This window comes from Lipophrys pholis (assembly GCF_963383615.2).
Source record: "Lipophrys pholis genome assembly, chromosome: 16".
Lineage (NCBI taxonomy): Eukaryota > Metazoa > Chordata > Actinopteri > Blenniiformes > Blenniidae > Lipophrys > Lipophrys pholis.
This window is the reverse complement of record NC_137634.1, coordinates 943,553-957,556: the sequence shown is the minus strand read 5'-3', so window position 1 is coordinate 957,556 and position 14,004 is coordinate 943,553. Positions and strand designations below refer to the sequence as shown.

General features: G+C 42.6%; 1 protein-coding gene across 5 annotated transcripts in view; it reads right to left on the bottom strand.

Moving 5' to 3' along the window:
• ntm (neurotrimin) overlaps window positions 1–14,004 on the bottom strand; it is a 490,004-nt gene that overhangs the window by 121,179 nt on the left and 354,821 nt on the right. The window lies entirely within an intron of this gene.

The following is a 14,004-nucleotide window of genomic DNA, read 5'->3' as shown; positions in this document are numbered from 1 at the left end:
TCTATGACTGTGGGCATTAAATACGTCGGATGGATTTAATGTGTTAGAAAAGGTTGAGTTCAAAGCAAAACCTTTATGTTTGTTCATGTTTTTCTCATGTTGGCTGCAGACGGACGCGGTTGAGACAATTTCTTTAAAAAATGAGAAGTACGAGAAATGAAAAGGTCAGCAATACCACCTTGGTTTTAATCCCACTGCTGCCTTTTAAATGAAGGTTCCACTCAGAGATTCCCATTAAAATGAGGTTATGAAGTTTTCCAACACAGCCTGCTCTTCATACAGAGAACACCGGGAGGGAAAGGGTTAACACGCAGCTGACAAAAGGAGGTATTTGTCATCCACTACCAGAACTGACTTGCAGTTTTTATAAAGTGTAATTAAAAGATATGTAAGAAATAAAAAACAATAAATAAATAAAAACTCTCTTCCTCAATGACCAGGTTTTAGATATAGGTAATGGAAGACGTTCTGTTGTAGGAACTATCATCACAAACTGTCCAGAAATAAATTGGCAAATTTTAATAGTCAAGAGAGAATAGAGCCGGGATGTCTGTCAGAGTGTGAGTGAACGGAAAACCTGTCACATTAGTACCTTCATGTAGAAGCTGTTTTAGTGTGAAGACATTCAGAAAGACTCTGAGGTCTGTAGAGAAATGCATGGTACACGTTACTAACTGACCTGAATGATGTCTGTCATCAACGCAGTTGATAAAAGTGATTTGAAAAGTTGAAGCAATCAACAAATCAACATTTAGGATGACTTGAGTCATGATCTACTGACACAAACTGAATATCCCGAACATCAGTTTGCAAAGAGAAGTTTAGGAGAGTGAACCTTTAAGAGAAAACTGTATTAAAGACGATGGTCTAAATATTAATTTAGACCATCGCGCCCTGAAAAGAGAATCAGGATCAACAATTAACCTCAGATGTTAGTTGGACTGCTCATGTTCAGAGAATCCAAGCAAACTAAACCCAGGCTCCAGTTTGAACAACTGTGGGAGAATCTTGTCACTAGGAAACCCATAACAAGGAAAAAAAAAAAGCTGTGAATCACAAAATAATCTATAGGGTAACTCCAGAAAAAACCCTGCTGGGAAGACGAGGCGATGACAGGAAAGTCCTAAACCTGTCGGCTTACATGGAGAATGTACATGCAGAGGCCCTGAATAACTTCAAAGGCTGCAGGATGAGGACGCTGTCGGATGCAGTTAATTCCTCTTATAATGAAGGTTGAACTAACAGAAGCTGTAATCCACAGACATCCAGAACAACAAAGCACTCGCTGTTTCAACAAATGACCTCGGAGGGAAATCAGAGCCACGCAGATGAGAAGAGACCTTGATCAAAACATCCCAAAACATGCGAGTGAAATTATTTGCAGGTTTTCACATTTGTGACTGAAAAGCAATTCACTCGATGACCTTGAGGCTTTCTGACAACGTGACAATGCGCGCTGGCCAAACAACAACACGCCATGAATTAAGGTTCGGCAGCAGCTTTGACTTTTTCTGTAAAGTAATAAAAGTTTAGAAAAATCCGTCTTTATCTTTTCTGTGGCTGTTTTCAGTCTCAAACCTCATCACTGCAAACCTCATCACTGCCCACACCTTCCTGAGCCTCGGTGGATGTTTCTGCAGGGTGGAGCGGCGGGCCATCCATTTCACCAGGAGCTCAATACTCAATACTCCAGCCACTGATGAGATTTCCATCAGCAACCAAAAGGTGCTCCGGTAGATAATGGAGAAACAGACGTATGATTGAATGGATAAAAAGGCAAATGTCACTGTGTGAATCTGGCTCATGCTGAATGCTGCGTCTCACCACAGAGGAACCACATTGTCTGTTTATGTCACTAAAGACGCTTCCAGAGAGAAAAGATAATGTCACCTTATCAGTAACTTCTTAATTTTGAATCATTACAGTAAAAAGTGTTTGTGGTGCAATTTCCTAGAGGCCTGGGCAGTTTCTCATCTGAAACATTATTTTGAAATGTTCCTTTAAAAGTGGACTGATTGGCTGTAAAAGTGGGTAAATCCTCTTATTCTTCATGCCAGAATTGGACATTGGTCCATTAGGCTGCACATCGTTATAGTGGTGGTTTGATTGGCTCATTATTCAGGATTGACAGCGTCCAGGTCCACTCCATATCTCCTTCTGACCGGCTGTCCTTTATCAAGGCACACAATTAAAAATGGAGAGAAAGTGGACGAGAGGCTGGAGGTCAATGACCCTCGGTACAAAACAAAAGACATTAGGAAGCTGAAAAATGATCTCTGCAAGTGATTTAATGAGCAAAAAACACAGAATCCCTTTAGATAACTTCAGAATGAGCTATTATAATTTAATAATGTTCTAAACCTTCTGCTGGGTTTCTATGTATATTCAGCAAAATGTCTAAATCTTTGTAGAGTCGTGATTCTACAATTAATGCAGGCTGCAGAAATTCATATAAACGGTCATTTTGAAAGTTTCCCAACGAGGATATATCGACCAACCGATACAAGACTGATTCATTTATTTCTTTCTGTTATTTAAGCACACAGAAGTGTTTGGGCTGCAGAGCTCAGACAAGGCAGATCGAAATAGTAGTAATATACACTGACTGGTTTCTTTTTCTTTTTCTATATCGACAGGAAGAAGAAGGACAATCATGAGAGCCAGAGCGTATATAGTGGAATATAGTGTCACAATACAAACTGTTAACCAGTCACATCAACACATTACTTTTAAACTAAATGCAGTCTGCTGCTCAGTTTATTTTTCCCCCAGAGCTTTAAGACTTCGAGTTCTTTTAAGAATCAATGTGTTTCCTGGACTACGACGTCTGCAAACGCAGGTCTGAGGGGGCCATTTCTGGATTTATCGTTCAGAGTAACTATTGTTTCACCTTGGAGGTAGTGGAAGGAAGTGGTCTTCACCTGTGGAAGGTCCTATCCTGCATGTTTGATGTCTCTCGTCGCTGCAACACACGATGGTTTTGTGTTTCCAAGCCCAATAAGGAGCCCTTTATTGAAGAAACCCGAAGCAAGGATTTGTAAATGATGTTATCTTTAAAGAAAATACCCAACACACTCTTATGACCTCCATCAAGACCCGTACAGATCTAACAGACAAGATGAACCACAATGCATTCGCCTCCAGAGGCAAAGAGACGTCAAGATGTTTGCAGCAAGTTTGTAAAAAGTGTCCACTGCTCATAACTCTGCATGTCGGCCTGTGATGGATGAGGAGGTGTGTTATCACTCCGGCTCAGAACAAAACGCCGTGAAAACAGCAGAACAGCAGTCAGACAGAAGCTGATCTGCTAAAGGATTCATCTCAGGGAGGAGTGGGGAGGCGAGACCCTCCAAGCAGCCCCGAGGGAAAAGACTGTTTTCATTGTAAACGTTTGAGTGTAATTTATCATGGGCTCCTGTACATGTTCTCCTCTGCTTCACCACAGTGGAGGGGCCACATCAGAGTGGATGGATTTGAAAATTATAGCTGGAGCTGTGGAGGATCAGCAGTTCTGAACACTTCTGGACTGGCAAATGGGGGGGGGGGGGTTCAGAGACCCTCAAAAGCCCAAGATGAGCGCCAACACAGGAACTATCTGGAATAATAAAGTCTGTACATCCAAGTTGTGGGGAGTCAGCAGAGGAAACGCTTCTCGACACAGACCGAGCTGCTCCCTGCTTCCCTATCAGATGTTGTGAATCACATTGTGCCGTTGGTAATTGTTACTGGGGATTCAGTATCTTCAGTTTTAACCACAACTTCCACATCTTCGCCTGAATCATCAATGAGTCAGAAGGAAATCTCAGCAGTGAAAATCTTATTTACGTCTGCCTTTTTTCCCCCTTTAAGTCAACTGGGTGGCTGAAAGCAGGATATTCTTTCCTCCAGAACTTCTGATGTTTGGTTCTGACCCGGGGCAGGTCGCTCAACAAAGACACATGTTCACATTCCCAAAGAGGCTCAGAGCCTCTGTTTGACCTGTGAGAGGAAGAAGGCAGGAGAAAGAGAGAAGATGAAAACTCCAAAGAGAAAGACCCCTGAGCAGAAGCTGGACTCAAACCGAGGACCGTCCCTCGGTGAGCTAATCGCTTCATCAGATGTCCACTTAAGAGAAGGTGTAAAATGAAAGTGTTCCCTGCAGTCCTGGCGTGTCGTTTTGGGCTCCGTGGCCATGGAAACTGCAGGAAGCTCGGAGTGACGGGGTCGTATGTATGTGTTAGGGGGTGATTAGGTCAGACAGCAGCAGGCCTTTATGAAGATCACTAATTAGGTAACACACTGGAACCTCTTCTGCAAAGCTGCACCGAGCTGCAACAGTCCCATAATGAAGACACCTGTGATCCATCTTTTCTTTTTAAATATTGAATTCAAATAATTTATAGGAGTAAATACAAGTACCTAAAGAATTGTATTCCTATTGTTATTATTTTGTCAATTTTCATGTCATGAGGTCATACATCTGATGTCCAATTCACCAGAGTACAATCTGGAACAACAGCTTTAGAGCCATTCCACCGCTTTGTCACAACACAGACAAAAAGATGATTTATTACAAGGTCTCAACCACATTTAGAATAATAATAATAATAACCTGTGAAGTATGAGCACTATGCTCAGCTACATGAATACATAACACAATTTGTTTGCAGAAAAACAAAAATCTAATTACTACAAATTATATGTTTGGAGTTTCTGTGGCTGAGGAGTCCTGTCATCACTAAGACGTTTTAAGGTAAGAAATGTGTGAAAGTGAAGAAGAGAATCTGTTCATGTGATTCAGAGAAGCTTAAAGCAGAAGTTGTCATCATTTTCATAAATTCTCAAAATCCTGAAGCAGCACCTGCTGTAGTTCAATTGTTTAGTGATTCAGTCAATCAGGGATTTTTGAATTAGTTGCTTTTGGTTTGAAAGAAATGTGAAAAAGGGGCATTTATTTTGTTCACTGGCATGATAAAGGGTTAAATCCTAATGTCATGAATATTACTGATGGTCACTGATCTGAGCTGCTCGACTGACTGAACAGAAGCGTGACGTCCTGGGTGACTGAGATTCAGCTGGAGTCCACCTGTACGGCCTCTTATGGACAGATTATTACCCGTCTCAAAGAACAGAGATGATGGAGGAATTCATTTGCCCCTCCTAAGTCCCCCCATGTCTCTCTAAGATCCTCTGCTCGGAGCCATTTCCTGGAGGCAAAGTGAACGGTGAAGATAATAATAACATCACATCCCAGTGAGAGACAGCTGCTAAGACAGAGAGCGAGCGCTTGACCTTCAAGACGATGTCAGGTATTGCTCGTATGAAAATGTCAACATGCTGGACTTTGCCTCTCGCTGACCACACTGCTCCTGATGCTAGGTCGACTCTCCCCGGGGTTCCTGACGCACTAAATCACACTCTTCCACTGTTTAATGCTTCTAATGCTCAGACCTGCAAACTGCAGCCTGAAACAGAGCGAGGAAAGAAAAAAACTAAAACTATCCCCCCACAAAGACAAGACAGATGTCTCATACATATTTAAAAGCACAAAGAGCAAGAGGTGAGAAAGAACCTCTGGTGGATCTCAAATTATACTGACTACTGCAAGGCTGTTACTCAGAAAATATTTAGACAGAAACATGCCGAGGATGGAGGAGTGGTTACAGCAGCACCGTGCCCTGAAATGACAGAGTTCAGCAGCACCATGCAGACTCACTGCAGCCTGTGACGTCTGAACACAGTAAACATCCAGGTTAATGCGCCACAGAGAAAAAATTATGCACTTAATGTCTTCATTCCTGGAGTCAAATCAAAGTCAGGATCTCATCTGAATTCAGAAGCATTTAGATAGAAGATGTAATAGAGTACATGTCACTGCAATGAGATGAGGAGAAGTGATGAACTGAAGAGCTCGTTTCTTCAGCTTTAATTCAGGTGATTGGCAGTGTGTGTGACTGTAGATTCTGATGTGTGAGTCAAGATGTATGGTCTGTTTTATCCTGAAGCCTTGAGAGGTTCAAGTCTACGCTGTAAAATGAACTGCTGCCGACTTTACACTGTAGACCGGCGCACAATACCGTCTGTACAAAGGTTCTGCTGTTACCTTGAACTTGAACTGACTTTGTGTACCTGAAGGTTTGAAATGACGATCAGAAAGAAAAAGCCAGGCCAGTTTCCACTGCTGAGCTTCACAACATCACAGGAACATTTGTCATACCGACATGATTTGCAATAAATACAAACACTTATGCAGATGACATGGATGTTTTTGTGGAAATCACACTGCTCTTTCTAAACCGTTTTCAGCTTCAAGCAGCATTTCAGAAGCACAGCGGCTTGTTTTAGCTCATTTATTCTGACTTTGGTCTTGTGGCCATCGGGCTTAAAATAATCTCTGTCAATCAATCAGAATCTGTTGGATAATCACATTGTTGAAAGTTAGTTTGAAAATAAACTGTGATTAATTAGCACTTTAACTAGTATTAGGAAGGGAGTCGTTTTGGATTTGCAGAGCACAAATACAAATTAGATGAAAGGACCAATGGAGCATTTTAATGAAAGGAAACATGAAGTATGGGACGTTTGAGATTGTTGAGCAGCTGCTGGGACTCTCCATGCTTTCTATTTGTAGTTTCACTAATCGGCCACAAGATTATGTGCATCAGCCGGTCAGAGTTTCACTTGTATTTATGCACATTAGTAAACATAAGTACAAGTTGATAAACTCCAGACTTTGGTGGGAATGTCCGTACGCACTCACTACACACATCTGTGGTTACACACTTTCTCTCCATAGTGAAAGCCTGGAGGAAGTGTTCAAGCAAAGTGTGACTTTATTAAAGCAGCCGATTCCCACTTAATGAAAGAAATTTGCCAAATCAAACATAGACGTGTTTCCTTATCCGAGTCGCCCAGATTCATCACTTCCTGGAATCCAGTTCACCGAGGAGTTTGTAACTCGTGTGAAGAGTTTTCGCCCAACGAATGAGCCTCAAAGTGAGTCGCACAAAGAGGAAAGAACGTCTGCTGTCTGACTCTGCTGAAGTGCTTTTGTGCAACGTCTGTGTGTTGACTCGTCCTGAGGTAACATGATGCCGGCCTTCACCATCCTGTGAACTACTGCTGCTGCTGCTGGAGGACGTTCTGAAAGCTGTCTGCTGATTGGCCGAGTGTCTCCGAGCTGCTGATGTTCAGAGCGTCTCTTCGCGCTGTGAGCGGCGCTCACTACTTCTGAATCTCTCCACGGGGTTCACGTCAAGGTAAAGGTGAGTGTTAATTTAAAACAGGAGAAAACAGTGTAACACATAAACACCCAGAGCAGGAAGGTACTTTCCCGTGTGAAGGCTGAATTAAGGTTTGCTTGGATGGCTGTGGTTGTTCTTGGCAGTGGTGAGAGGAGGCGAGTCTGTTCACGTCTCGCTCGGTTCTCCTTTGGCCAGCAGCAGCACTAGAATCCAATAGTTTACGCTCATTTCACTTAGAGTACAGCGTTTACATTCACTGCATCAATACCATGGTGGGATTATTTAAAGTTACATCTCGGCTGTGATGACCTGCATGGGATCCCTCTTCCAGCATTACTGCTTTTCCTTTACAGAGTGAAGAAGTGATACTCTGAAGGTGTTTCTCTGCTGCAGCAGTCACACACTTTGATTTATAGCAAACATCTCATTATTTTATTAACTCTGACATGAGCCACTGTCGACATTTCAGTCTGTTATTGTGCATCATGACACTGAACCACTGCTGAAGCATCCAGCGCTCTCCGTCATGCTGAAACTAAAGAACTCTGCCTCTCCACTGGATTCTAATAACTTCATAGTAGAGGTACAACTCTCTGCTCTCGGTCTACTCTGTTGTTTCTTTAATGAGGGGGGGCAGAACCTGATGGACTGAAAGCCCCCCATGGGGTGTTTAAGTCTTTAGCATCGTGCTGCTTGAAAATGGTTGTGGGGTTTATGTGCTCAGGACAATGGAGGAGACGGAGACTGTGGACGTGACTCTGGGTTGCAGATCCTGCTGCATTTCTTTGGTTAGAAAACTCAGGCTGCTGGAATTTCCAACACTTTCAAAAAATTCTTTTAAATCAGACTTTTGATGGTCACCGTCCGTGATCTGGGCCATCGTGTCCCCGTCTCCCTGAGTCGTCGTGGAGCGAGACGCTGCTACTCAACCGTCCAACGGAGACCACTGGACTGAGATGAGAAGCATAACGACAGCCGACACAGGAGAAGAGACACCTCAGCCACGACACTCAGAGCTTTTCTGTCTTTGCTGAAATATGTTCATTTCTGTCGTTCTTAAACGTTTAATATAGATTCTTTTTAACGAGAAGTGAAGCAGGAATGTTTTTACCTTGCGAGTTAAAAAAAAGACTTGATTTTCTCTGACTCTTTTCATCATCTTCTCATCTGCTGACAATCACAAGGCCATGATGCTTTCCATTCTTCCTCCGCTGCAGCGTTTAACTCAAACACCAAGAACACATGCAGCAGCAGCAGCAGCAGGGTGTTTGTTTGCTGACGACGTTTCCCGGATGTGCTCAGTGGAAACGCAGGAAATAAAGCAAAGCACTGAGGGCGAGAGCTCAGCAAGCACACATGAGCCGTTTAGCTCTTCATCAGCTCTTCATTTGTCTGAACGCCAGAAACAGGACAGAACACCAGGTCATCCGTGATTATCATCATCATCATCATCATCATCGTTCATATATTTAGTTGTCATTTCAGGAGCATCTGTGATGTGGAAACACCCAGATTGATTTTTGTCGCCTGTCAACTCTTCCTTTTCACTGCCATCGTCTTGAAGGATGCTTGATTTAACAGAACTCTCACATCCAAGGGCTTCATTTACACCGAGTGTCAATAAAGACGCACTTAAAGCATTTTCACTGTGAATGGGGAGGTTAATGACAGACACCCTCACTTGTCACAAACTTCTGACTTTCATGTGCCAATGACACTGTGAGGCTTCTGACATCTGATTAAAATGATCCATAAACGACAAGTTATTAGTGACTTCAGCCCAACAAAGGCACTCAAACTGATAAAAAAGAAAACTGCTAAGAGGTTTATGGTCCACGATCAGCTGCCAAAAGCTTTTTTCCATTCATTTGAACAGCATGAGACTCTTGGATCAAAGTCTGTGATCCATTCGTTCAACACTTCACCCTCCAGACTCTGTGTCCGTTAATCAAAGAGGCTGACAGCCGACACAAGTTTGGCTTTTGGCTCCTAAAACCTAATCTGAATAATCTGCAATGGTTTCTTGATGTAAATTAGCCCGTGTACAGAGGATGACACCAGCACGACCTCAGAGGAGGGTGAAGGGCCAAAATACAGCAGGCAGTGATTTCATTTTAGACCAAGTGAGGGGACAACTGTTCACTATCATTACTGTATCAGGATCTGACCTCAGGACATGGTATTGATGCAGTAATCCCTGCCTCAAGATTTGCACCAAAATAAATAAGCTCCACGTCTCAAATATACACAACTTCTGCAGTTTTTATCGGCAATGTTTCTAAAGTACTTTAATATTCCCAAATCATGTTTTATTCCTTTATTCTGCTGCTTAATGCCAGTGGATGCAATGCAAGTCCTAAAGCAGTAAAGTGACGTGAATTAACGTCCATTGAAAACATGAGATGTTTCTTAAAGCAGTAAAGTAAGTTTGAAGAACCTCCTCATGAAAAACCAGAGCACGTTGTCTTTATGTTCACCTAGGAAATGGAAACAAGGCAGATATGATCACTCTGCTGGAGCTATAAAAATAAAGAAGAATAAAATGACTCCTGGTTAATGAACTGACCTGGTCTGACAAGATAACGCAGCTCATCACCACAAAGAGCTGCTTCACTTCACCTGTTGAAGCTTTAAAGGGTTCAGGAAGTTTCTGGAAGATGTTGAGTCTGAATACACGCTACAATGCTAAATGCTAACAGTGAGCAAAGAGCCTCCAACTTCAACTTCAGTTGGTGTGAATAAAGGCTCCTAATGAGCACAGTACATTTCAGAGATGATGTTTGTTTTTGTGAACCTGAAGCTGGTCCAGGTGGACAAACCTCCTTCTGTCCTCTTGGTATCGTCCTAAATGAATTCCCTGTAAATATACTTCCAATAATAAAAGTTTTTTAGATGTAACCAATATGAAACCAACCCAGACTAATATCACGTTTACACACAAACATTTCAAGTGAAAGCACATTGATTTTTCATTTTGTATAATTAATGACAAATATTCGGATAGCCGTCATTAATTGGGCCCAATTATCCGGAACACAGAACCTGCTACTGGGACCAGCCCTATTGGTATCCTTACTAACTGTAAATTGATCCATTTAATATATCTAAAGGATTTTTGTTCTTGTTGTTCTTCTGTGACCAAATTAAACAAAATGGTCCTCCAGACATGTATTTTAGTGTTTGTATGTTATAAAATTCAATATGACTAAATGTGGGGAACTGATTGACGATAATATTTAATATGAATCAATTGAAGACATGATGTTGGGTGAAGGTTGTGAAAACGGTCCATGATGTGTTTGACGCTGGCGGGACACTGAGACGCCCTCTGGCTCGATGGAACCACTGGACAACATTTCCTTAAGTGCAAATTGACAAATGAGCATGTAAAGAAAATCAGAATCAGATTGTAGGGATTGTAGGACGACCCGTCCACAGATGAGATTTCAGAATGTTTTGGAGAAAATAAATTTTGTGGAATGTACTTCTACATATTATTTCTAATTGATAGTTGATATATTTCTCATATATCTAGTATACGTCCATATATATTTAGTATAGTATGATATGGCTTTGTTTCTCGTGAAGAGCGGTCTTCTTTGCACACGTGATGTTTCCGTGTGTCTGATGCAGCCGATGTGACCGACAGCCAGCGGAGACGCTGACAGCTCGTCAAGCTGCCGGCCGGCCTGAGAGGACACACCTCGCAATCAACCCAGCATGCAAAAGCAGCAAATCAGAATGCATCATGGGTAGAAGGCACAGACGGAGGCAGCGAGCTGGTCCCCGATCTCCCCTGCAGACAATTTATCAAATATTCATATATTAATTATCCATATGACGGCTGCTGCCGTGCCGCCGTCGCTGTGTACAGCCGCAGCAGCTCGTGGTCAGAAGAGAAATGATTTTAAAATAAGAGCTGTCGATGGACTCAAAGCTCCAGAGCTAAGCGGGTCATATTTAGGATAATGTGTGGACAGGAACCAGCGGTTTGGGCTCTCTATTACAACCTGTACGCACGAATCACCTAATCAGTTTCCTCACACTGGAAGCGAGGTCCTGTGGCGTGAAAGCTGAGAGGGTGACGAGGTCCATCACAACATCCAGCAGACGAGCTGGAAGGTGCTTCAGCCTCCACTTCACATCTTACACCTCTTATTTCTTTACACTGAGATCAGATATTGAACAATAAATGGCTGCAGTTTCTCTTTAACCAGAGGGGCTTTTCAATTGGAGCAGCAAACTGCCACGGAGGAGAGGAGCCTCACAACAATTTGGGGCTCAGTGTCTCAGCCGGGGGGGGGGCGGCTGGTGATAAAACTGCCAACCTTGTGATTTGCGGATGACCCGCTCTACCTCCGGCCCCATATTGACCGAGGCTGCCGGGCCACTGGGCTGCAGAGAGAAAATTGATAGGAGCGTCAGCCTCAGAGGCACAAACATGGTTTTCTCATTTCTGGCATCTCATTTCATCTGCGGCATGGACAACATCCAAATTAATAAACCCAATTTCACTTTTTCCTGAAGCGTTCTTATCTTTAACGCAGCTCCTAATTACTCTCGACTTCGGCTTAATTTGATTCCAAACTGAATATTATGGATTTTAACATGTTGGACTGTGCAGAAGTCAACACACCGAATTCAGAGTGAGTCAGACACAAATTCCACAGGTTTGGCCAAAAAATCTTGATGGAAAACATCCAGAGTTTTTGAGTCATTTCAAAAGATATTTTGCAATTTTGTGCAAATATGACAAAAAGGGCGCCTGTCAGACATTAACTATCAGTGGTAAACCTACAAGTCTCCAAACTGAACCACAACTAAAAACTTCAAAAAGTATCATTAAAAATTGTAAAAAAAAAAAAAAAAAAAAAGATCAAATGCTGATGAAATGTAATAGTGGGTGTGTTGAATATTGAAAGCAGAATGAAATGTGTGATTTTGTTCAGAAAATCTAGATTGAAGATCCTGTCTGACAGACTGGATGTTAACTGAGGCAGAGACCCAGATTAGGTCTTTATTTCCATTTAAACTAAAAACTTGTGCATTTATTAATCATGTGAGTTAAATCAGGTCAAAATCAGAGCAAAACAGAAAATCAACCTGTGGTTCCTTGTTGTCATCAGACAGTATCACTACAAACTGAGTATCTTCAGTTTAATACTGTTCAGAATAAAAAGTACTTCTTTCACTAGTTTCTGATACAGCAGAGGTTGAGTAGGAAAAATATGTATGTATATTGAGGACTGAAGAAAGACTTCTGCTCCTGAAAAGACAGCCTGGAGGGGATGTTCCTCACATTTCACAATGTTAAGCTGCGTCTAAGTCCAGCATAGATATTTAATAAAGCTGAGCACACAATCCACTGCTGGTTCACAAGGTTGATATAATTCGCTGTATCGTTCACAGGCAAAGTCAAACAAACTGGTCACCTTGCTATTTCACATTCTCTTTTACAACTCAAACTCTGGTGAGCACTTATGGAACACACCAAAGGCAGGTTGCTGTAGTTAAAGCTGTGGTGTATTAGATATATTGATGTAACCATGAAGGCACTGACAAAAACGGCAGGAAATCCTTCTGTCTGTCAGTAGTTGAGCAGCGTTCAAGCCGTCAGCGTCAAAACAGCAGAACATCATCAATGTGTGACCATCAGACCTTCGGAATGGAGGAATGGAGGAATATCCTACTAGCAATGCTCAATGTGCCGCCAATAAGCCAAACATGTACACACATTGAGCTGTGAAGGTGAATGCCAGCAAATCCAACCAAACTGCCACAAGCTGAACACCAATAACCCAATTTAACACGTGTGTCACTGGTGCACCACTGCTTTGCCGTCGATGCAAAACCTGTGCATCCGGCCACATCTCGTGTCAAATCCACCATGAGTCCATTTCCCATTCGAGGATCAAGGAAACAATATGGAACCTAATACATGTGTTGATCTGAAACATACAGTCACTCTGAAGGAGTCTGTATGGGATAACTGTAGGACTCCTCTAACCTCCAAAAGCTGACGACTGATGCTGAACGAAGTGGAATGAAATGAGACTTTCATACTTTATAACAAGGGTTGAAGGGTCTGAGAGAGCAGACGGCCTCTGCTGCTGTATACCTGCTTTCATACGGCGTTTCGAGTTGAGAGTCGATCCAGACTCCCAGACAAGTCAGGGAACAGGCGCCTTTTGAAGGAGCCCCGGTGCATTAACGAAGAAGTCCCTAATCTCTAGTACAGTGGATTTCTACTCCCACTATAGAATCAGACATCTGAGAGCTGGAGGGAAGTGAGGTGAACCGCCGCTCAAGGGGAGATAATCTGCTTTGAATATCACCTGATTTCACTCCATCTTCAGAAAGCTGCCAGCGGAACACCGCGAGGACTAAATGTATGGCAGGGCTCATTTCTGGAAACAAATCATCACCTTCCCTGAATCTAACAAGGCACCGGGGGTATCGGACCAGCTGGAAAGGGCATGTGAGCGTCTGATGCACCTTAGCATTTGGAACCAATCAGTGTGAGAGAAAAAGCGACAACGGCCCGTTCATATTTTCAGGAACACTCGTCAACACCGACTGGACTCACACTGAATATCACCCGGGGTAATGGGATTGACTTCTGGCTGTTACAGACTACATCATTATTGAACCATTATGAAAATACTGTTTTTAATGTTAAAAGTGCATTAAAAAGCATTAATTAGAATCATCCACCTAAACGCCATGCTTCCCATTGTAGGGATTCTGTCCGACAGGAGACTCCAGATTATAAAGACGAGGC